The sequence below is a fragment of the Cervus canadensis genome, chromosome 11 (genome assembly GCF_019320065.1).
Source record: "Cervus canadensis isolate Bull #8, Minnesota chromosome 11, ASM1932006v1, whole genome shotgun sequence".
In the NCBI taxonomy this organism is placed as follows: domain Eukaryota; kingdom Metazoa; phylum Chordata; class Mammalia; order Artiodactyla; family Cervidae; genus Cervus; species Cervus canadensis.
Genome location: NC_057396.1, coordinates 31,280,260 through 31,304,277, shown reverse-complemented (window position 1 = coordinate 31,304,277; position 24,018 = coordinate 31,280,260). Strand labels below are relative to the sequence as shown.

Below are 24,018 nucleotides of genomic sequence, written 5' to 3'. Positions count from 1 at the left end.
GTTCCTGGTGAAGCTGAGCTGCCTGGCTGGCTGCCTGGGAGACAGCACTGGTGCTTTATATACTGAAACTCAGCTTGTGGAACAAACCAGAAGGTGGGTTTGAAGCAAAAAAGAAAAAAGAAGAGACATTTTGTGAAATCCCTGTTGACCAGAACACAGCATTCAAAACAGCAGTATTATTCTTCACTCACATCTAATTTTCCTAGATGATGCAATCCTGCAGCTTTCAAGAGAGTAGAAACTTAGGCTTTTACTGTTCCCAGTCTCACTCCTGGTAGGGACAAGGTGTTTTCCCCCACACAATAATATACTGACATTTTCTGTGAAGGGTAATCAATATTAGAAAAAGAGTTGATTGCCTAAAGAATGTGAGGATACAGGGCAAATAGAACAGCAGAGTAGGTCCATTGCAAAGGACAGCTCAAGATGAAGCTGGGACCCCAGGGTATAGAAGTAGGAAAGAAGGAAATAGAAACCCAGAAAAATCAAATTTCCAGCATCCACATGGGGTGGACTCAGCATTGGGAAAGGGATTCTCCACTTGAGTGTATCTATGAGCAGATGCTGTTGAAGATCATAATGGCAGGTTATATGGAGAGGTCACTGTAACCCCAAGAATGTTGAACTACAGTGTAGAAATTTTCCATAATGTTGTGCAACAATGACGCATCATAAAAATGATCAGGAATGGACCCACTGGCTGCTAAATGATCAGAATAGAAGATTTGAGAGTCTGCAGAGAAAGCTGGAAATTAGCACAAGAATGCTGAGAGAGTATGATGTCAGAGAACAGTTGTTTCAATCGGAAAATGGACTGGGCTTTTCTCTGTGAGTTTAGGGAGATAATCCGGGGAGGAAACTTCATGCAGGGGCTATCACAAGGATGGAGTCCTGATGAACTCCTTGCCCCATCTCTGCCTCTTCATCCAAAAGGGAAATTTCAAAGGTCACTGGATTTCTCTAGAGGAGAAGGGATGGTGCATATGAAATATGTCAGAGATGGTCAGGGATTCAGAGGACTTCAAAACTGCTCTTCCTGATGGTGGGACCATGAATTGGAAGCCTCAGGATGGCAAGTAAGGCCCAGTGCAGGGAGCACCACCTCAGGATTCTTGCCTGGAGTGTTTACAGAAGAGAAGGAATGTGAGCCATGCATTGGAGACACAGAAAAGTGATCTCCAAGACAGATGCAAGCAAATCACAGAGACTTGGGAACTGAGATGCCAGAAGATGGTAAATAAGAGTCTGGAAAGACGTGGGACTTGTGCTCAAGTATTAACCCTGAGAAAGGGAAGAAGGGTGAAGAACTTGCAATCTGTTATTAATACCAGACTCGGGGAAATAGGAGGAGGACATCAGACAGAACACTGGCCCAGGAGGAAGCAAACCAGGTGAGCATGACACTGGTGTCTGGGAATCACTGTCTTAGAATCGAGCCTCTCAAAATTAGGATGATGCCTCCTCCTGGGTCTGGATCATATTTTACTTCTTGCAGGTGTAATGAGATGAACATACAGGGCAGACAACTGTCTAAAGGATTTCTCTGTCCTTCTGGTTCTTATCCGGGGAAAAACTAAGTAACATTCAAATATTTCCAATAGAACTTATACCCCTTGGGAAAGATGGGGTTCCCCGTGGTCCAGGTATTCCAGGTCACTGAGCTGGCTCAACTGAATATGAGTACGCATGGTGGGGGGAAGGGATGTTGCCAATCATCCAGAGTCATTGACGCTGGGCATGCACTGGGGGCTACTCCATAGAGGGGGGCTGTGATGTCTACCCCCCTTCTCCTGCTGTCCTTCTCCTACTTTCCTCAGGGCAGAAATCATGAGCCAGTGATCACATTCTTTTGCAACTCTTTTCCTTAGTTTGGAGCCATCCACTACTGGAAATCCACTCCCCACTTTCTCATGTCACTCCAGTCATTTCTTCTTTGATAGAATCATTAGAGAGAAAGCAAGTACAATCTCTAGAAACTAAGTTCTTTATCTTGTTTCTTAATGCACTTTGCCTTCCTGGCAGGGACATGCTTAGAATAATAGACAACAATGGTGGTCAGTTCTTTTCATTTGTTTTTCTTGCAAAAGAAACTCACCCTGTCTTGGCCATATCAGAATCTTCAGGCCTTAAAAGGATCTCTCGAGAGTCTCCCATGAGTCGCTGTGTCCTGGTTTGCATAGATGGTCTCTGTTAGCGCCTATGGTTCCAGGGTGTTAACAGTGATGGTAAACAGTTTTACTTTTGACCTGGGTTACATAAGAAATTAGATGGCACCCCCTACTCTAAAAGTCGTGTGTGACAAGGCTATTGAAACACCTAAGGGATCTCCATTTTTCTCTCACAATTAATATAAGTTGAAAAGAATACCAAGGCTATGAAGAATCAGAAAACAGAACAACAAACAAAAAACGCCCCACAGAATAGCATCTGAGGCCTAAGTCCCAGACTCAGAGGGACAAAAGAAAAGACTCATGAGCAGTTCCATCAATATAAGGTGAAGAAAATAACAATACCTACCTTACAGAGCTGTTTTTGGGATTAAATGGTTAATGTTTTATGGGCTTGGATCAGTTCTGAGCACATGTAAAACACTTAATACATTTTAACTCTTCTAGATTAACCAAGAAAATTCATAATAATTTATACTTTGCAGAGGACAGAAAGATAAACTGATATATTATTGCAAAAGCCATGCAGTATTAATATATGAATAAGTAAGATTACCAATCAGAATTAAAGTTTTAAAGATCAAGGTTTAATTTTACAGAACATAGCAACATTTTTTGAAGCCTGGGTGTCTTTCAAGTTTCCTTTGTTAGAAATAACTTGCAAGGATAGTTTTTGATGTAGAAAACCGTTTTTATTTCTTGAAGTTGAGAGAGAAGAGGAGGTAGTCTCCCCTTACACTGGCGCGACTTCTTTCACCAGCAATTGGGTGGACATATAGTTTTTCTAAGAATAAGCCCTGGAATTCCACTGCATAGCACTGAGAGAAAGAGAGACTGGCTTGAGAAATTCAAAATTTACCAAAAGGATAAAAGGCCAAAGCAGGATAATGAACATGGAATACTGAGTATATAATCTTCTGTGTCTAAAGTCAGCCATTTTGTTATGTGTGTGTATGCTCAGTTACTCGGTCATGTCTGACTCTTTGCAACACCATGGACTGTAGCCCACCAGGTTACTCCATCCATGGAATGCTCCAGGCAAGAATATGCGTCTCTTGCACTGACAGGCAGATTCTTTACCACTGCACCACCTGGGAAGCCCCATTTTGTTACAGTTAATACTTTATCTGAATTTCTGTCTACATGGGTTCCTTTTTCTCTTACTTTTCAGATTCGTCTGTCTAATATAAACTGCCTGTTTCGTATCCAGGTGAGAACATTTGTGAGCATCCTTTACGGGTTACAACTCATGTAGCATTTAAAATATTACTGGTTTGAAAAATTATTTTTATAATTAACATCATTAAAATACCTTTTATAAAAAGTTTAAGTCTTCATGGACTGGAAGAATTAGTAGTGTTAAAATATCCATACTACCCAAAGTAATCTACTGAATCAATGCAATCCCTATTAAAATTCCAATGCCATCTTTCACAAAAATAGAACAATCTTAAAATTCACATGAAACCACAAAAGACCCCAAATAGCCAAAGCAATTTTAAGAATAAAGAACAAAGTTGAAGGCATCACAATTCCTCATTTCAAAATGAGCTGTAGTAGTCAAAACAGTATGATGTTTACATTAAAAACTGACACATAGATCAATGGACCAGAAAGGAGGGCGCTATGCATGTATGGCTAATTCATTTATGACAAAGAAGCCAAGAATATATAATGGGCAAAGGACAGCTGGTGTTTGAAAACTGGGCAGTCTTCTAAGAGAATGAAAGTGAAACACTATCTTATACCATTAACTTAACTTGACTCAAATAGATTAAAGACATGATGTAAGACCTGAAGCCATTAAAGTCCTACAAAAAACATAGGTAGTAAGCCCCTTGGGGCTTCCCAGGTAGCTCAGTTGTGAAAGAACTGCAATGCAGAAGAAGGAGGAGATACGGGTTTGATCCCTGGACCAGGAAGATCCCCTGGAAAAGAGCATGGCAAACCACTCTAGTATTCTTGCCTGGAGAATCCCATGGACAGAGGAGCCTGGTGGCTACAGTCCACAGGGTCACAGACAGTCAGACACAACTAAAATGACTAAGCACACACGCATAGCACAGTAAGCTCCTTGGCATCAGTCTTGTAAAGATTTTTGGGGGGTTTAACACCAATGGCAGAGGCAACAAAAGCAAAAATAAACAAGTAGGACTATCTTAAACTAGAAAGCTTCTGCATGGCAAAGGAAACCATCAATAAAATGAAAAAGCAACTACCAAATGAGAGGAAATATTTGCAAATCATATATCTGGTAATGGGTTAATTTCCAAAATATATAAAGAACTCATTCAATTCAATGGCAAAATAAAACAATCTGACTTAAAAATGGGCAGAGGCCATGGCTGATTCATATCAATGTATGACAAAACCCACTGGAAAAGAAAATAATAATAAAAAAATAAAAATAAATAAATAAATAAATAAATAAAATGGGCAGAGGATCTCACTAGACATTTTTTCCAAAGAAGACGTGTAAATGGTCAACAGACACATGTGAAGGTGAGATATCATCTCACACCCATTAGAATGGCTCTTATAAAAAAGAAACAGCAAGCGTTGGCAAAGATGTGGGGAAAAAGGAATAATTGTGCACTGTCAGTGGGAATGTAAACTGGGACAGCCATTAAGGAAAACAGTACCAAGGATCCTTTAAAAATTAAAAATAGAACTACCTAAAATATTAGTTCTAAAAGTATAACTAAATGATCTAACAATTCCACTTTTGACTACTTATCTGAAGGAAATGAAAGCATTAACTGGAAAAGATATATGCAGCTCCATGTTCATTGCCGCATTATTTACGCTAGTCAAGACATGGAATCAACCTAAGTGTCTGTTGATGAATGAATGCATAAAGAAAAGGTTATTTATATATTAATAGAACATACATATGTATGTGCATGTGTATATGTCAGTCAGTTAGTTCAGTCGCTCAGTCGTGTCCGACTCTTTGCAACCCCATGAATCGCAGCACGCCAGGCCTCCCTGTCCATCACCAACTCCCGGAGTTTACTCAAACTCATGTCCATCGAGTCAGTGATGCCATCCAACCATCTCATCCTCTGTCGTCCCCTTCTCCTCCTGCCCTCAATCTTTCCCAGCATCAGGGTCTTTTCAGATGAGTCATCTCTTCCCATCAGGGGTCCAAAGTATTGGAGTTTCAGCTTCAACATCAGTCCTTCCAATGAACACCCAGGACTGATCTCCTTTAGGATGGACTGGTTGGATCTCCTTGCAGTCCAGGGGACTCTCAAGAGTCTTCAACACCACAGTTCAAAAGCATCAATTCTTCGGCTCTCAACTTTCTTTATAGTCCAACTCTCACATCCATACATGACCACTGGAAAAACCATAGCCTTGACTAGACCGACCTCTGCTGACAAAGTAAATGTCTCTGCTTTTTAATATGCTGTCTAGGTTGGTCATAACTTTCCTTCCAAGGAGTAAAGGGTCTTTTAATTTCATCACTGCAATCACGGTCTGCAGTGATTTTGGAGCCCAAGAAAATAAAGTCAGCCACTGTTTCCCCATCTATTTGCCATGAAGTGATGGGACCGGATGCCATGATCTTAGTTTTCTGAATGTTAAGCTTTAAGCCAACTGTTTAACTCCCCTCTTTCACTTTCATCAAGAGGCTCTTTAGTTCTTCACTTTCTGCCGTAAGGGTGGTGTCGTCTGCGTATTTGAGGTTATTGATATTTCTCCTGGCAATCCTGATTCCAGCTTGTGCTTCTTCCAGCCCAGCGTTTCTCATGATGTACTCTGTATATAAGTTAAATAAGCAGGGTGACAATATACAGCCTTGATGTACTCCTTTCCCTATTTGGAACCAGTCTGTTGTTCCATGTCCAGTTCTAACTGTTGCTTCCTGACCTGCATACAGGTTTCTCAAGAGGCAGGTCAGGTGCACATATATTCATACATAGGAATATTATTCAGCCTGAAAAAGGAGGGAAACTTGCCATTTAGACATGGATGGACCTTAAGGGCATTCTAAAGCGTTTAAATAAGTCAGACAGAAAAGACAAATACCATATGATGTCACTCATATGTTGAATCTAAAATAAAAAGAAAAAGCTGAATTCATAGATACAGAGAACAGATTAATGGTTGCTAGAGGCAGGCAGTGGGCAATGAGTGAGTGAAATGAAGGAGATCAAAAGGTACAAACTTCTAGTTATAAAATAATCAAACCCTGGGGATGTAATATGCAGCATGGTGACTAATAGTTAATAATATTGTATATTTGAAAGTTGCTAAGAGAATAAATCTTAAAATTCTTATCACAAGAAAAAAGAACTGTAGCTATGTATGGTGGTGGTGGATGCTATCTATCCTTCTTGCGGCAGTCATTTCACAATACAGCTGTCCTGTAGTATCTGTGGAGGATTAGTCTCAAGACTCCTGTGGATGCCAGAATCCTCAGATGCTCATGTCCCTCATATAAAATGGTGTAGTAGTTGCATATAGCCTCAGACCTTCCTCCCATGTGCTTTAAATTATCTCTAGTTTACTTATAATACCTAATATATTATAAATGCTATGTAAATAGTTGCCAAAGCAAAACAAATTCAAGTTTTGCTTTCTGGAAATTTTGCTTTTTAAATATTTTAGGTCCAAGTTTAGTTGAGTCCTCAGATATGGAACTTGTAGATGGGAAGTCCATTGTGTTGTACACATGAAACTAATGTAATGTTCTACATCAATTATATCCCAGCATTAATTAATTGAATATGTTATCTTACAGAAAGAATTCAACACCACGGACCCTTTCTTTCTCCACTTATTGATACTACATATCATCCAACAACTATTATTATCAATTTGACGGGTACACTGAACCTCCATGTCAAATCACAGCAAGAAGGTCACCACTTGATTAATCTCAACCGTATCAGATAATACACACACCAACAAGAAATCAACAAATTATTTGGAAATTACTACACTGATTCAAAGACTTACCTGGTGGCTCAGATGGTAAAGAATCCACCTGCAGTGTAGGAGACCCAGGTTTGATCCCTGGGTGGGGAAGATCCCCACCAGTGGCGATTGCCAAGTGGAGGTCATGGCAATCCACTTCACTATTCTTGTCTGGAAAATCCCATGGACAGAGGAGCCTGGGGGCTACAGTCTATGGGGTCGCAGAAGAATCAGATACACAACAGACTGATTTAAGAAACAATATACGTGTGTAACTGAGTCACTTTGTTGCACCCCTGAAACTAACACAATATTGTAAATCAACTATACTCCAGTAAAAATTTTTTAAAAGCAACAATGTGTGCTATACCCAAAACCTTTTTTTTTTTTAAGAAAAACTTTTTATTTTGTATTGGGGTACAGCTGATGAACATTGTTGTGATGGTTTCAGGGGAACAGAGAAGGGACTCAGCCATACACATACCTGTATCCATTCTTCCCCACACTCCCCTCCCATCCAGGCCGCCACATAAAGCTGAGCAGAGTTCCCTGTGCTAGACAGTAGGCTCTTATTGAATACCCTTATCTTTTGTTGAGTAGTTTTAGAATTTATGTAATTTTTGTTCTTAAGAAGGATCAATGGCAGAATAATTAAAATTAGTATAATCATTTATATTACTTTACCAGCTAAAACTTTAAAAAAGTATTCCTCCCCAAGAAGCCCCCTAAGAAATCCAGAAAACAGATACTAACATCACAGAAGCCTGTCATGTCCCTCTCTCTTCCGCACATTTCTCTCTGCCCATTCTCCAAAGGTAATTTCCATCCTAAACTTAGGGTTATCATTCCCTTCCTGTTTTAAAATTAGTTTTTATCACATGTGTGTATCCATAAACAATATAGTTTCAAGATTTTGCCAGTTTTTTAACTTCTGTAACTAGATTTATGTTGTATAGTTCACTGGTCATTTACTTATTTTGGTCAACAATATGTTCTTTATTTTTACTTTTATTTTTTTTTTCAATTTGTTTCAAATATTTATTAACTGACCAGATTACAAAAATAATCCTGGTAGATACCTTAGTTCATCCTTCTAATAAGCCTGTAGATCTGGTCTTCCCTGTTGCCACCATCTCCACCTTCTACAAAATGGGTGGTCTTTTTCTTCATTCCACCTCACGGAGAAGACAATTTAAAGGGCCACAGGAAGTTGCTTCTTTGAAACATTTTCCAATAGTATATATCTCGTGAATCAGGTCCTCCATGCAGATGATTCTGTATTTCCCAAGAGATGGAGCAATCAACGCGTTGTCTGTCAGGGCAATTCGCTTCTTGTCGATTTTGCCATAAACATGCTTGTAGATCAATTCATTTACAGACTTCAGATTTGGGCACCCCCATGCAATGTATGGCTCCACTATTCTCAGCATGTTGACTGATGCCTTGTTGAGCTTCACAAAGGTGTCACAGAAGGTCTGCCGGAGGCGAAGGAGCTGCCCCACCTTTAGAACCTTCGGGCTCACACCATTGATACCTCTGATCCTGATGACAAACGCCAATTTGGGTTCCACAGGTACATAGAAGTTGCCGGCTTTTCGTGCCATCCTAGCCATTCAAATTTCAGCTCTGTACATCTGCCTGTGTTCCTTGTGGTGATGCTTAGCTTTCTCATAGATAAGCTTCCTCCTTGCCTTTCGAAGCATCTTTTGGGCAAACTTCTTTCTCAGGCACTTGATCTTAAGCTCTGCGAAATTCTTTTGCTTTTTCTTAAGGGTTTCTGGCACAGCAGGAAGCTTCTTTTTCTTCTCTTCTGCACCCTCCATGGTTCCTGCCGGGAAAGAACAACAATATGTTCTTTAAATACAAGCATGTTGATGACGGTTACAGTAGTTCTTTCATTTTCAGTGCTGAAGATTATTGCAAAACATGAATATATCACGGCTTATTTTGACATTTGTGTTTTTTATTTTTCTGCCTCGGTATCATAATGTTGTGCACATATCCTGGTAAGACAGTTCAAATGGTTCAGACCTAGAAGTGAAATAGAATATGATTATGTTGAAGTTCAGCTGATAATACCAACCTGTCTTTCCAAAATGGTTATATATATATTTATATATATTTCCACAAGCAGTGGATCCATGGCCCCTTTGCTCCACATTCTAGGCCATATTTGTTTTTTTTATGTCAAGTTGGTGAGTGATAAATAGTATCACATTGTAGTTTAAATTTGTGTTTTTCTGATTGTCAATGAGATTCCCTATTTTTATACATTGAGGAGCCATTTGGGCTTCCTCTCCTGTGAAGTTTATATTCATTTCTTTTTCCTTTTTTATTGATTAGTAAGAGTTCTTTATATACATCATACTTTTGATTATATATGTTGCAAGTATCTTCCCCCAGTTTGTGGCCTTTATTTTCATCTGTTTTCAGTCATTTTTATGGAGTAATGTATTTGGTTTTATATTTAACAAACTTATGATTCAACAAAATGATAATGTACAATCATGCTCTAATTCTTTTTAAATGCTTTATTTCCATTTATTTATCAATTTTTAGAGTAATAAATTTTAATCCTAGCAACTGCAAAGTTGTCTAATGAATTTTGCTTTTTAAAAAAACTTCCTTCTGGTATCTTTTGATGAACACTAATGTTTACCCTTGTTGTAGCATTTTTTCAATTAGGAACCATCTTTTAAAGTAGAAAATTATCTTATTCATTCCTCTGACAACCAACTTTTATAATTTGTTAAGCTATTTGCTCAAGCCATAACTTTTGACATAGCTATCTTTGCAAGCACCATAAGAGGTAAACTTTCATCTTTCTCTCAAGTTACAGAGTGTGTTAAGTCGCTCAGTCGTGTCCAACTCTTTGGGACATTATGGACTGTGGCTCACCGGGCTCCTCTGTCCATGGGATTTTCCAGACAAGAATACTGGAGTGGGTTGCCTTTTCCTTCTCCAGGGGATCTCCCTGACCCAAGGATTGAACCCACATTCAGAGCAAGTTACAGAGTTTTCTTTAAAAGCCACTGCCTTTTAAAAGAGTTTGTTGTGCTTGCTATTTTCTCCTGGGAAATCTTTGAAACTTTCAACTTAGATTCAAAGGTTTAGCTGGTAGTCTCTGCCCTTTAGAAGTGGATTACCCTGTGGTGTGCGAGAATCAGCTCATACTAGCTCAGGAGAGCTGACTATTAATTTTCAGGGACGAGTCAACTGTTAAGTCTTGGTCATTTGAAATTAACCACGGTAGGAGTATTTGTGAATGCATGCATGCTCAGTCACTCAGTCGTGTCTGACTGTTTGCGACCCTGTAAAGAAGGTCTGTCGGAGAAGGCAATGGCACCGCATTCCAGTACTCTTGCTTAGAAAATCCCATGGATGGAGGAGCCTGGTAGGCTGCAGTCTATGGGGTCGCTAAGAGTCGGATACGATTGAGTGACTTCACTTCCACTTTTCACTTTCACGCATTGGAGAAGGAAATGGCAACCCACTCCAGTGTTCTTGCCTGGAGAATCCCAGGGACGGGGGAGCCTGGTAGGCTGCAGTAGAAGGGATTGGGAAGAGTCAGACACGACTGAGCGACTTCACTTTCACTTTTCACTTTCATGCATTGGAGAAGGAAATGGCAACCCACTCCAGTGTTCTTGCCTGGAGAATCCCAGGGATGGGGGAGGTCTATGGGGTCACACAGAGTCGGACATGACTGAAGTGACTTAGCAGCAGCAGCAGCAAAGAAGATCTGTAGCTTGCCGGGCTTCTCTGTCCATGGGATTTCCCAGGCAAGAATACTGGAGGGGGTTGCCATTTCCTCCTCCAGGGGATCTTCCCCACCCAGGGATCAAACCCATGTCTCCTGCATTGCAGGTGGATTCTTTTACTGCTGAGCCACCAGGGAATGGAAACTGACACTTAAGTCAGGGGTTTTTGGGTTTTTTTTCTTCCAGAGAGCCACCTCTTAATTCCAAGCACGTGCCTGGGACTGCTACTAATTCCAGGTTCCACAAATCCGTTTCTTTGTCCTACTGGAAACTGATAAACCAATCCCTGAGACAAGGTGCTAACTTCTGCAGGTGCTGAAGCTAGAACCAGAAAGGCTGGATTTCCCATTCCCTATCCTTCAGTTCACTCAGGAGATTAAAAGAGAATATTCCATTCAAACAACTTAAGAAATATTAAATTCTTGTGTACACTCTTGATTATGTGACTGCATTTCTCCCCAAGGAAACAAACTTGGTGTGGGGCGAGGGTGGGTGGAGGGGCGCGGCGGGTCGGTGGGGGGCCAATGGATACATCAAAAAAGGAAACATTTACCACGGCTGCTCTATCTTCCTGAAACCAGGACTTGCACCTATAGGTTTATCCGGTAGAGGGCAGCAGCTCCCCAATACTGCGGTGAGGCAGCCTCTTAAGAGGTGGGTAGTATCTGCTCTGGAGGGCTCCTCACTGTGCCCACACTCCAGGAGCCTGAGAAAACATCGTCCACTGGACTGCAAGTGTCAGAAAGAACGACCAACTTCCCAGAATCACAAAGTCTGACGCCAGTCACTCTCAAACCTAGAAACAACCAGTTAAGAAACCAGATCTACCGCGTTTCTCCTCTCAGCCAGCAGCTGGTGGTGCAAGGTAAGACGACACTACATTCTTGTGGCAGAATCCACAATCAACAACACCTACAACACAACACAACCAAACCCAATAATTATCCTACCATTCAATGACTATAGCATTTCTCAGCATAAAGATTCTTCAGCCACATTATTTTGAGCTGGTTAGAACCAGTCCACAGAGACAGATTCCCTGTTGTTGTTTAGCTGCTCAGTCGTATCTGACACTAGTGGACAGTTGTTTGCAGAAGTTTATAAAAATACTGATAAATAGGAATGAATGAATCCAGAAGTGGAACCATGCTAGGTAACAACAGGTGAAAATTGTCACAATGCCTTTTGACGGATGGCCCAAAATGAACTTTAAGAAGAGATACACATCATCAGGATGGACTTCCCCTGGTGGCCCAGTGGCTGAGACTCTGCCCTTATAGTCCAAGGGCCTCAGGTTTCGATGCCTGGTGAGGGAACTAGATCTCACATGCTGCAACTAAGAGTTTGCATGCCACAACTGAAAAAAAAAAAAAAAGATCCTGCATACTGCAACAGAGATTGAATATCTCATGTGCCCCAACTAAGACTGGCAGGGCCAGATAAATAAATATTTTTTAAAAATATATATCACCAGGAAACTTGCCTTACAATGTAGTTGCTATCTGATTTTTTAAATTATATAACAGTATTATTAATATGATTATCATTATAATGATGAACATTATTCTTATCATAGGCACTTAATTAGACCTATTAACATATGGGTATTAAATGATTAAATTAGTTACAAAAACTGAGTTTAATTGTGTCTACGGAGAAGTACTCTGCTGCAGTTCTAGATAGCTGCTTAACTGCTCCGCTTTTTATGAGGCACCTGATAATGAAACAGGGAAGACACCAGACAGAGAGTCCCCAGCGACTGTGTCAAAAACCAGATTTGTTCCTCCTTTTCTCAGTCACCTAAATCACTTGTGATCTAAATCTTCTCTGGCTTTTTCTGACTCTGGGAGTGGGACAAAAGGCTTTAGTTTATAAGGTTTAATTACCATTGTGTACATGAAGAGCACTTTTCCTCATAACTCATATTCAGTCGGGTATTTATTCATAAAAGATGTGTTGAGTACACTTATTAAATTGGTATAGCACAGTCTCTGAATTTATTCATTCTGACATTTACTGCCAGTATGATCATGGGAAAGTTATTTAATCTCTTCATACCTCAATTTCCTTATTAATAAAATGAATTTTCATAGTAATTTCTATGATGTAGGGTTATTGTATGATAAACTCAAAAGCACTTATATCAGTGCATCACTGAGTAAATATTGGCTACCCTTTTAAGGACCCTGTGTAAAATTCTATGGGAGGTTCTGAAGATATAAACAAAACATGAATTCTACCCCTAAGTAATTCATATTTTAATTTATTTTTTAAAATGATACATAAGAAAATATTGTGAATGAGACATTCTAAAACTAATGGAAGTAATACTTCTGATTTTGACCATGATGGAGACTTTATTTAACCTGTTGATTTAAGCGACTAAATAATGTCAAAAGTACATACAGAAAGTCTTCAGACATCGAACAACAAGCAGTGCAGAATTGTAATCAGTGAGAGAAGGGAAACAAAGTGAGCCCTACAATTGCCCCAACCTGCAGGCTAAATGCTGCTTGCAGGCCGCAGCACGGAGATGGGGCAGGGGGCTGGCAGTGTCTCTGAAATGAGCAGACATCAGAGTTCAGGGAGGCCAGATGACTTGACTGGCATTTCCAGGGAAGAGGACCAGAAATGGGAGAGTTGCGTAGAAAGAGAACTCTGCAAACAGGCAAAGGGGGCCCCTTGGGATTTGGGCTGAATTATAGATCTCAGCACACATGAAAAAATTTTTTACCTGAAAGTGTGAACAAATACACAAGAAATCAGTAAGCAAATAATTCCCAGTGATCTCATAGGGATGGAAACAGCTTTTGTTCCCACCAGCCAGACAGGAAAGACCTTTTAATAAACGAGGCATCATTAAGAGTAAGGGGGATAAATTATCCCTATTGTAAGAACAAACCAAGCTTTCTCTTAAGACAATTTTTAAAGCAATACCTAAAAGGATCAACCCAGTCCACAAGTAACATAAGTGCCTGGGAGAACAAAGTCTAACCCACCCTAAAAGAATACAAACCTAATCCTTGACAATTTAAGGCAACATTTAGCCTCCAAACAAAATTTTCAAGGCATACAAAGAAGGGGGATATTGTTATATGTAACAATGTATATTGTTATAACAATGTACATATAACAATAATATAACAATGTGTATTGTTATACATAACCCCAGGGGGGAATTCAGGAAAGGAAACCGGTAGGGCAGTGTGAACATGCTTGTCCTACCAGATATGGGTGAGAGAAAGAGGAGTCAGAAAGATTACAATTTTTGGAAATGGGATTTCAAGAATGCCTTCAACGTTTGAGAGGAGTTAACATATATTAGAAATATTTTCTGGCTTTTTTGTTTGTTTTTTGTTGGGCCATACTGCACAGTTTGTGGGATCTTAGTTCCCTTACCAGAAATCAAACCCAGGCCTCTGGCAGTGGAAGTGCGGAGTCCTAACCACTGGACCTCCAGGGCATTCCCTAGAAATATTTCCTGGATACTGTTATCTTTATCAAGGTAACCCCTAATATTTCAATATAGTCAATTGTCAGGGAGGAAGAGATTTTCTTCTGCCTTTCTAGGTTCTTCAGGTTGGTCTAAGAAGCAAATTGACATGAGACAGATCAACATTATAAAATCAAACACAAGTTTAATAACATATATTTGGGAGGGGCTTCCCAGGTGGCATGAGCCATAAAGAACCCATCTACCAACTCAGAGACGCAAGAGATTTAGGTTCTATTCCTGGGTTGGGAAGATCCCCTGGAGGAGGGCATAGCAACTCTTGCTTGGAGAATTCTTGCCTGGAGAATCCCATGGACAGAGGAGCCTGGTGGGCTATAGTCTATAGGGTCGCAAAGAGTGTAACACAACTGAAGTGACTTAGTACACATGCACTCATACTTGGGAGAGACCCAGGGAAACTGAGTAACTTAGCAAAAAGACCAAAGCCCTCGTTTTAAATACCATCTTCAGCTAAAGACAAAAGAGGATGCTGAGGGTAGTGGTTTGGGACTTCAAAGGAGAGAAAGGTTAATTCACAGAGACATGGAAAAACAAATGTTTGCTGAGCCAGGCAGAGATAATAGGACCCAGAGTGGACTTTGGTCTCCAGGTCCTGCCAGGTTTCCCCACCACACCTGGTCCACATTCTTTACAGGCACCTCTGGTGATAGCTCTATTCTGGGAACGAGCCCTTTGTCTAAATTCTTTGGGCAGCCAAGGGGGAGGTAAAAAGAAAGACTCCTTAAGTTTTCGATTTTTAAAAAATCATCAGCCTAAAATTAATCCTCATGCCAAAGAGACACATTTTGGGGTGGCAAATTTTCTTTCCCTACATAATCAAATAAATGAAAGTCGAAAGGATTTGATTATAAAATCAAGTTAGTGGCAAACTGAAAACCCATTCTCTCAATCTAGTAATTGACCAGGCTGAGCCTTACTGCTAGAAATCTTTGCTCTGCCTTTAAAATACCTAATCACTTTTTTCCTGTGGGTGATTGTTTTTCTCACCGTTAAATACCATAAGGGAGTCCCTGATCTTCTTGCGGTTAAATTTGAAAACTAGGTTTTGTTAGTAATACACTCCAACCACAAGAGGGAGGACAAGACACACACACATGCCACCCTCCCTTTCACTTCTACCTAACCTCCACACCAGACCACCTTACCTGTCTCCTGAGAAACGTGTATGCAGGTCAAGAAGCAAGTTAGAACCAGACATGGAACAATGGACTGGTTCAAAATTGGGAAAGAAGTATGTCAAGGCTGTATATTGTTACCCCGCTTACTTAACTTATATGCAGAGTACATCATGAGAAACGCTGGGCTGGATGAAGCACAAGCTGGAATCAAGATTGCCAGGAGAAATATCAACAATCTCAGACATGCAGAAATACCACTCTAGTGGCAAAAAGTGAAGAGGAACTAAAGAATCTCTTGATGAAGGTGAAAGAGGAGAATGAAAAAGCTGGCTTAAAACTCAATATTCAAAAAAACGAAGATCATGGCATCCAGTCCCATCACTTCATGGCAAATAGAAGGGGGAAAAGTGGAAACAGTGACAGATTTTCTTTTCTTGGGCTCCAGAATCACTTCAGATGGTGACTGCAGCCACGAAGGATTGGAAAGATTGGTGATGAAAACAAACACAGCACCACAATTAGAAAGCATCAGTTATTCGGTGCGCAGCTGTCTTTATGGTCCAATTCTTACACCTGTACATGACTATTGGAAAAATCATAGCTTTAACTATACAGATCTTTGTTGGCAAAGTGATATCTCTGCTTTTTAATATGCTGTCTAGGTTTGCCATAGTATTTCTTCCAAGGAGCAAGCATCTTTTAACTTCTTGGCTGCAGTCACCATCCACAGTGATTTTGGAGCTCAAGAAAATAAAAATTTAAAACAACTATCTTTTTGGATAGTTCACTGTTAATGAATAGATATGCAACTGATTTTTGTTTGTTGATTCCCTTCTATGCTTCTTTAGGCCATCAGAGTGGTAAGATATCAAGGATTAGTATTAGAATGTGAACTTAAGGTGTGAACTGAGGCTACTTTCAGTCATGAATCTCCCTCCTCTAACGGATGAGAGAAGCCTTGGGATATCTCACATCATCCAACTCAGCCCATCAAAGAAATACATTGAGATTGGGCTCCAAGGCCAGTAACAAAGAGCGTTCCTTCTCTGGCCCATATCCTCCAGGGACTCATGGGAGGGACTGCAGCTGCTGAAGACAGCTGGTCACAAAATTGAGAATCTGGAATCGCAGGGTCCCAGCCATGTCCCTTTCTATTGATTTCCAACTTAGACACAAATATTAAAATGTTGGCAGAAGTGTATTGCGCAAACGTGAATAATGAACGTTTTATTGTTTACAGATTGTGTCCTGGATAAAAGGCATTTAGTGATGAAGACTTTAGACTTTAAAACAGTTGGCATTTGAAAAGCTTAATAATTCACATAGCAATGTATTTCCAACTTCCAACCTAGAAGCATCCCGGTTTTGGAACAGAATCAGATTCACAGGATGGAAGACTGGAATTCTGTTTAGCAAGGAATGATGTTTAAGAAATTGAAAAATAGAAGTCTTCTATATCAGATGTGACAAGGAAATCATGAGTGAGCCAGCTCTATAAACTCAAAGTATTCTTGAAGAATACTTGAAGATTTCCGTGAAGATCATTAAGGCATAGGTGATATAAACTTGTACTTTGGACATGGCTCATGAGGCATATTTGATAGAAAGTCTATCTGTGCTCTCTGCTCTTCATGCATGAGAACGGCAACTAAACAATGCCAAAAAGGCACTGGCAAGAGGAACACACAGCTGTCTCCTCCATATGAACCAAAACTGGGATTGACAGATATATGAGCAGCTGACAGGAACAGCTGAGGCTGATGACAAACTGATGCAGAAATGAAAACCTGACCAGACGCTAACTCTGGGAAACCTGAAAATGACAAACTATGTTGTGGTTTAGAAATAACCCTTGAATAAAAATCAGTTATCCTGGGTTCCAATCATGGTCCAGCCATAAACTAGATCAGTAGTTTCATGCAAGTCACTACATTTCTATTTTTTTCAGTTTCTTCAATTCTAAATTAAGGTGGTTGTGTTTTCTACACCATTAGTCTTGGTCCAGATGTATAAAAATGCTTCTCAATGTCAGGGAAGGGAAAATTTCCCCCTCCACCCCTGTTAGTTCTTATGGCTGCACTAATAATAAAATTGGCACAAAACAAGAGAAAGAGAAACAAATTTAATCCACTCACACAGAAGTCTCAAAAACATAGGATCTAAGAAGTGGCCAAAGGAGGCAGCGTTTATACTTTTTTAGACAAAGAAAAATAAATTTGATAGAAATTACCAGGACAAAGATACTTAGGTTTGGGTGCTTACTTAGTAAGAAATGTAAGCTAAATTTGGGCTTGGATAATAAATTAATAGAAAAGTAACAAGATTTACTTATACAGGCTTCATGGCCCTGTATTTTCTATCTCTGGTGATAAGAGCTGTATTTTCTATCTCTGGTGATAAGAATGTCATTTTTTACCTCCCAGTGCAGGGAAGGTACCATTCTATGGGACATTTATTTCCTGATTCTGAGAGAGTCAAATTGTTCCTCTTGTATGGGCCACTTCTTAAGCAACTTAATTTCAAAAAAATAAGTATGCCATTGAGTCCTATTTTAGGATGACCTGCCCTAGGCCCTGATGTCAAAATAAAACATGCATACAAATTGTCTAAAGAATCCATTTAAAATGTAGGTTCTTGGAGAAGGAAATGGCAACCCACTCCAGTATTCTTGCCTGGAAAAATCCATGTACAGAGGAGTCTGGCGGGCTGAAGTCCATGGTATTACATGACTGAGCATGCATGCACGAGGATGGAGGGAGATGGGTTGGTAGCAATAAACTGGTAGAACTAAAAAAAAAAAAAAAAATGCAGGTTCTAATTCACTGGTTTTGAATGGGGTCCAGTGTTTTGTATTTCCAGTGAGCTTCCATCACATTTGATGTTATTCACATATCACACTTTGGCTAGTAAGGCACTAGAATTTGTTGGTTCAGTTTTCCTGGTGGAATCAACCAAAAAGGAGACAGTGAGTTATCTGATTGGCCCTTTTAAAGTATAGGATGAAAAGGGATGTGGACACAGAGAACAGACTTGTGGATACACTGAGAGGAGGAGAGGGTGGGATAAATTAAGAGAGTAGCATTGAACTATATACATTATCATTGGTAAAATAGATAACCAGTGGTAATTTTCTGTATGACGCAGGGAGCTCAACCCCAGTGCTCACTGACTAATCTAGCCTCATGAAGCCTCCTCTTCCTGCCCGGTGAAACTAAGTTGCAACTATTCGCCTCTTACAAGAAAAAAAGACAACCTTTTGTCTCCCTGGAGTTTTTGGTGCATGAATTTTGTTGTCCCCTGATAACTATTGTTAGATTCTGGAAACCATGCTTCCCTCTTGCTTCCTGGTTCATCCCAGATTGTTTTTCTGTGAGGGAGCCAACAATACATGTTGCTTCACCCTCTTGACAGAAACCAGAAGTCTCCAAAGTTTACAGAATGAGCCGATCTCTATGGCAACATCTTTTCCAAATTCTTCTCCACTTATTCCTAGTCCCTCCCACCATTCAGAAACCAGCAATCTTGGAAAAGAAGGGTAGGAATTCCCTGGTGGGTCTAGTGGTTAGGACTCCGCATTCTCACTGCTGAGGCTGGGTTCCAGCCCTGATTGGGGAACTAAGATCCTGCAGGCTGTACAGCACAGCCAATAAAAAAGAAAAAAGAGTGGAGCCAAGAGTGAAGGAAAAGTAAAACTTTCAGTGATTTCCTTTAAGAGTTTTATCTGGTGCTCCTTCCTTCTCGTGGGCCCCAGACAGCTTGTGAAATAAGTCACCTGCTTTTATGGATTGAATTGTGTCCCCCCCAAAAATTTATAAGATGAGGTCCTCAATGTGACTATTTGAAGATAAAGTCTTGAAGGAAGTAGTTAAGGTTAAATGAGGTCATCAGGAAGAGATCAAATCCCATATGACCAAGAGGCAGAAAAGGAAGAAACTCCCAAAGCATGAACAGAGAGGAAAGGTCTTATAAGAATGGCACAAGAGGGCCTTTCCTGGTGGTCCAGTGGTTAAGACTCCACACTCCCAGTGCAGGAGGGCTTGGTTTCAATTCCAGGTCAGGGAACTAAGATTCCACACACCGTGCAGCATGGCCAAAAGAAAAAAAGGGTGGGGGGAACAGGAAAAAGTGGCCATCTACAAGCCAGGAGAGAAGGCATCACCAGAGACCAACTCTGCCAGCACTTTGACCTTCGACTTCCAGCCTCCAGACCTATGAGAAAATAAACTTTTTTTTGCGGTCTTCTGTTATGACAGCCTGAGCAGACTAATATACCTGCCAATAAGCACTAAAAAGTGCCCAGAAGGGTCTGGGAGCTTATAATATCCTGATGGCAAGGATGCTTCTTTTAAAACATGTCTTTGAAATATCTAGCATACACCTGTCATACCAAATTTCATACATCCTACATCACAAATGAAAAGAAGGAAAGAATTTCCTGGCAGTCTGGTGGTTAGGACTCAGCACTTTCACTGCCAAGGCCCAAGTTGAGTTCCTGGTTGGGAAAATAAGATTCTGCAAGCTGCACCATGAAGCCAAAAAAAAAAAAAAAAAAATACAGAGAAGGAAAAGAACTCCTACTGTAATTGTAACTATCTAACCATGATCCCAAATGGACACCATAAAAATATTCTCTAGGCAAAACAAATAAAACTTCTCTGGTAGATAAATGGATGTCAAATGCTTACCCTCAGATATACCATGACCTCACCTTGCCAGATAAGGAATGTCTTAAATAGAGAAAAAGAAGACAAGTTAATGGAAAAAGAATTATTCACTGTTAAAGCACAATCTGGGAGTACCATAAGGACTTCAGAGACATTAGAGGGATCCATTATGTGCTAGTCACAGATAAAGAAAGACAAAACATTAAAAAGCTTAGAAAGAAGAAAGAGATGTAGAACACAGTGAAGAGAGAGGCTTACATAACCATTTACATGTGGGTATCTTCTGTCCAGCCCTTTCAACATTTTGCATTAAAAGGATAATATCCATGAGTCATCTTGAATCTTCTCAGGTCCTTTAAATGAAGAGAATATTAATTAATGTAAGGCACCCTAAATATATGAGGCTTCCCAGGTGTTGCTAATGGTAAAGAATCCACCTGCTGATGTAAAAGACACAAGAGACAAGGGTTCAATCCCCGGGGCAGGAAGATCCCCTGGAGGAGAAAATGTCAACCCACGCCAGTATTCTTGCCTGGGAAATCCCATGGACAGAGGAGCCTGGCAGGCTACAATCCATAGGGTGGCAATGAGTCAGACATGCCTGAGTGCCTGAACACACACACATACTCTAGATATATGCCTTGATTGTAACATGAGAGAAAAAGCTAGAAATCAAGCCAGGTGAAATTTCATTACCTGAAAAATAAAAGTCAGCATACAAATTGCCTATATCACACAATACTACACCCATTCTCCTTAGAGATTGCAGTTTACATGACTACTGAACTCAGAAACTCTCCTCTGATAGGGAAAGTGGGGTGCTGAATGGCTACCTCCACCTGCAATGCAAAGCAAATGCCAAGGAAAGGCGTGTCCCTTGCCTAAATGTATCCCCCTCCCAAATAAATAAAAAAATTCCCTGCCCATAATTTCTGGATCACAGTCAAACTGGAGGGAAGAGGGCAGGACACAACCTTTAAAAGAATAACATGGCCCAAGGACACAGCCTAAACTGACTAGAACCAAATAGATCCAAGATGGCAGGCCAGTTGGCTTCCACTAGACCTTGAGCCTCAGTATGTGTTTATCAGTGTGTTACAGGACTCACCTACAGGGGCCATGGCAGTTCCAAGGGCAACCACAAAGGTCAAAAAGTGGGCCTAATTCCTAGAAATCTCCACCCCTTCCCCCAAATACTTGGAATGCTCCTCCCATCCATTAGCCTATGAAATGACCCACCCCTATAAAAACTGACAACCCCATACCCTGGGGTCACTCTCACCTTCTGAGATGGCCCACATTCTGTCTGTGGAGTGTGTTCCCTCTAAATAAATCTACGTCTTACCTACCACTTTGTCGCTTACTAAATTCTTCCTGCTATCAGACATCAGGAACCTGAGCTTCATTAAGTCCTGAGACCAGGTGTGATCTCAGTTAAAAGACTGTGGGTTCAAGTCCCTGTCTGGATTATACAGTTTCAGCAGTACTTGTCAAATGAAGAAATAAATTAAACTAACTATGGCATAAGACACAAGAGACGGATGAAAATGGAGCTGTCTCCTTCACCGCTGATAGAGTCAATAGGAGAATATGGCTTTGACTTTCCTATGTATGTCATCCAGGAATTAGAGGTCACACACTCTGGTTATGAGCAGTTCTGCCAATGAGATGAACACCTCATCAGACGTAGAACTGGCTCAGCTAAGTTTACACACGGTGAGAACTTAGCCTGAGATCCTATGCACCCTCTCAGGAGGCGGCAAGTTCTGAAAAAGAAAACTCCAGAAAGGCTGATCAAACATGTTCAGTCTTTTCTCCCCAAAGTGCCAATCAGATAAGTCAGTCCTACTCCTTCTGCTGAAATTGGGTGGTAGTCTCTTTACAAGATAACACGCCTCCAGGAATTCGTTGTTTTTTGCCCCCCCCCCCCCCGATAACTTATTATACTGGATGCTTGCCACATCAGTTTTCAGTTTGCTTTTCTAAGAAGCAATTCTAAACATTTAAAGCTTAAAAAAAATTCCTTTAATTATACTTCTTTAGCAATGTTGCATATATTTTCATATGTATGAGGAACAAAATTTGCTACCCCAAAATGTGACTCTTTGGCATGAAGATTAATTTAGGCCAGTTGTTTTTAAGAAATAGAAGATTCCTAAAGTCCTTCATGTTACCTCCCCCTAAACTACCTAAAAGACTTTGGATGAAGGGCCTATTCTCAGACAGGGTGATCACCAAAGATACTTGCAAATATGGACTAAGTGTGGTGGGGAAACCTGGCAGGATCTAGAGATCAGAGTTTGCTCTGGGTCCTGTTGTCACTTCATGGTCCAGCACACTTATTTACCAAACTTTTTCTTTTTTTTTTAACTTTTGGCTGCACTGTGTCTTCTTTCCTGGATTCACGCTTTCTCTAGTTGGGGCGACCCAGGGCTACTCTAATTGTGGCGCATGGGCTTCTCACTGCAGTGGCTTCTCTTGTTGTGAATACAGGCTCTGGGTTTCCAGGTGGCTCAGTGGTAAAGAATCCACCTGCAATGCAGGAGACTCGGGAGATGCAGGTTCGATCCCTGGGCTGGGAAGATCCCCTGGAGAAGGAAATGGCACCCCACTCCAGTATTCTTGCCTGGGAAATCCCATGGACAGAGGAGCCTGGAGGGCTGCAGCCCATGGGGTCACAAAAATGTTGGATACAACTGAACTCAAAAGTGACCAAAGCAGGCAGTTTTTATAATTCTTAGACAAAGAAAAAATAAATTTGAGAGAAATTGACAAGACAAAGAAGCTTACATCTAAGACCAGGTAGTAAATTAGTAAAGAAATTACAAGGTTTGTTTAAACAGGCTTCTCAAGCCTGAATTGCCTGTCTCGGGTGATAAGGATGTCTCTACCTCTGTGTTCAGGGAGGGTAACTTTCACACGGGAGACTTATTTCCTGCTTTCAGGAAGACAGAGAGGAGGGTAAACGGGTCCCCCTTGCACTAGTCATTTCTTAAGTAACTTTAATTAAAAGTTTGTGGTATCCTGTCCTGGGCCCCAACATTTGTTTTTCTCCTATTAATCTGTTTCATGTCAAATTTAATTCTTAGATCAGCCAGAAGCAATTAGAAGGGTAGAGGAAAGGTTTTTTCCCTCCTCTTCCAGAGGTACATAATATTTTCATTGTCATTCAGTTCCAAGCATTTTCTTCTCTCTCGCTCTCTCTCTTTTTTTTTTGCTACACTGCACACACACCTTGCGGGATCTTGGTTTCCCAACCAGGGACTGAACTCTAGCCCTGACAGTGAAAGTGCCAAGTCCTAACCACCAGACCCCACCAGGGAATTCCCTAAGCGTTTTCTAATGATATACTTTATGAATTCTTTTTTCACTCAGATTTTATTAAAAGTGTGATTTTAAAATTTCCAAAATAGGGGGATATTTATAGTCATCTGTTCTTGATTATCTAGTATTTCCTTCGAATTTAACTTCACTGTAGTGTGAGAACGTGTGTTCAGGTATGATCCTGATTTGTAAAATATTGTTTATGACTATGTTCTGTGTAAATATACTATGACAGTTTGAAAAAGATATATAGTCATATATTATGATCACCACAATAAGTCTAGTTACCATCTGTCGCCATACAAAGATATTAAATATTATTGACTATATTCTCCACACTATATATTTTATCTCCATGCACGCTATGCATGCTAAGTCACTTCGGTCGTGTCTGACTCTTTGTGATCCAATGGACTGTAGCCTGCCAGGCTCTTCTGTCCATGGGATTCTCAAGACAAGAATACTGGAGTGGGTTGCCATGCCTTCCTCCTGGGAATCTTCCCAACCCAGGGATCAAACCCACATTTCTTACATCTCCTGCAT

At 40.5% G+C, this 24,018-nt stretch overlaps 1 pseudogene; it reads right to left on the bottom strand.

Moving 5' to 3' along the window:
* Positions 1-8,167: 8,167 nt before the first annotated feature.
* On the bottom strand, positions 8,168-8,917 carry LOC122450273 (annotated as a pseudogene).
* Between the last annotated feature and the right edge of the window lie 15,101 nt (positions 8,918-24,018).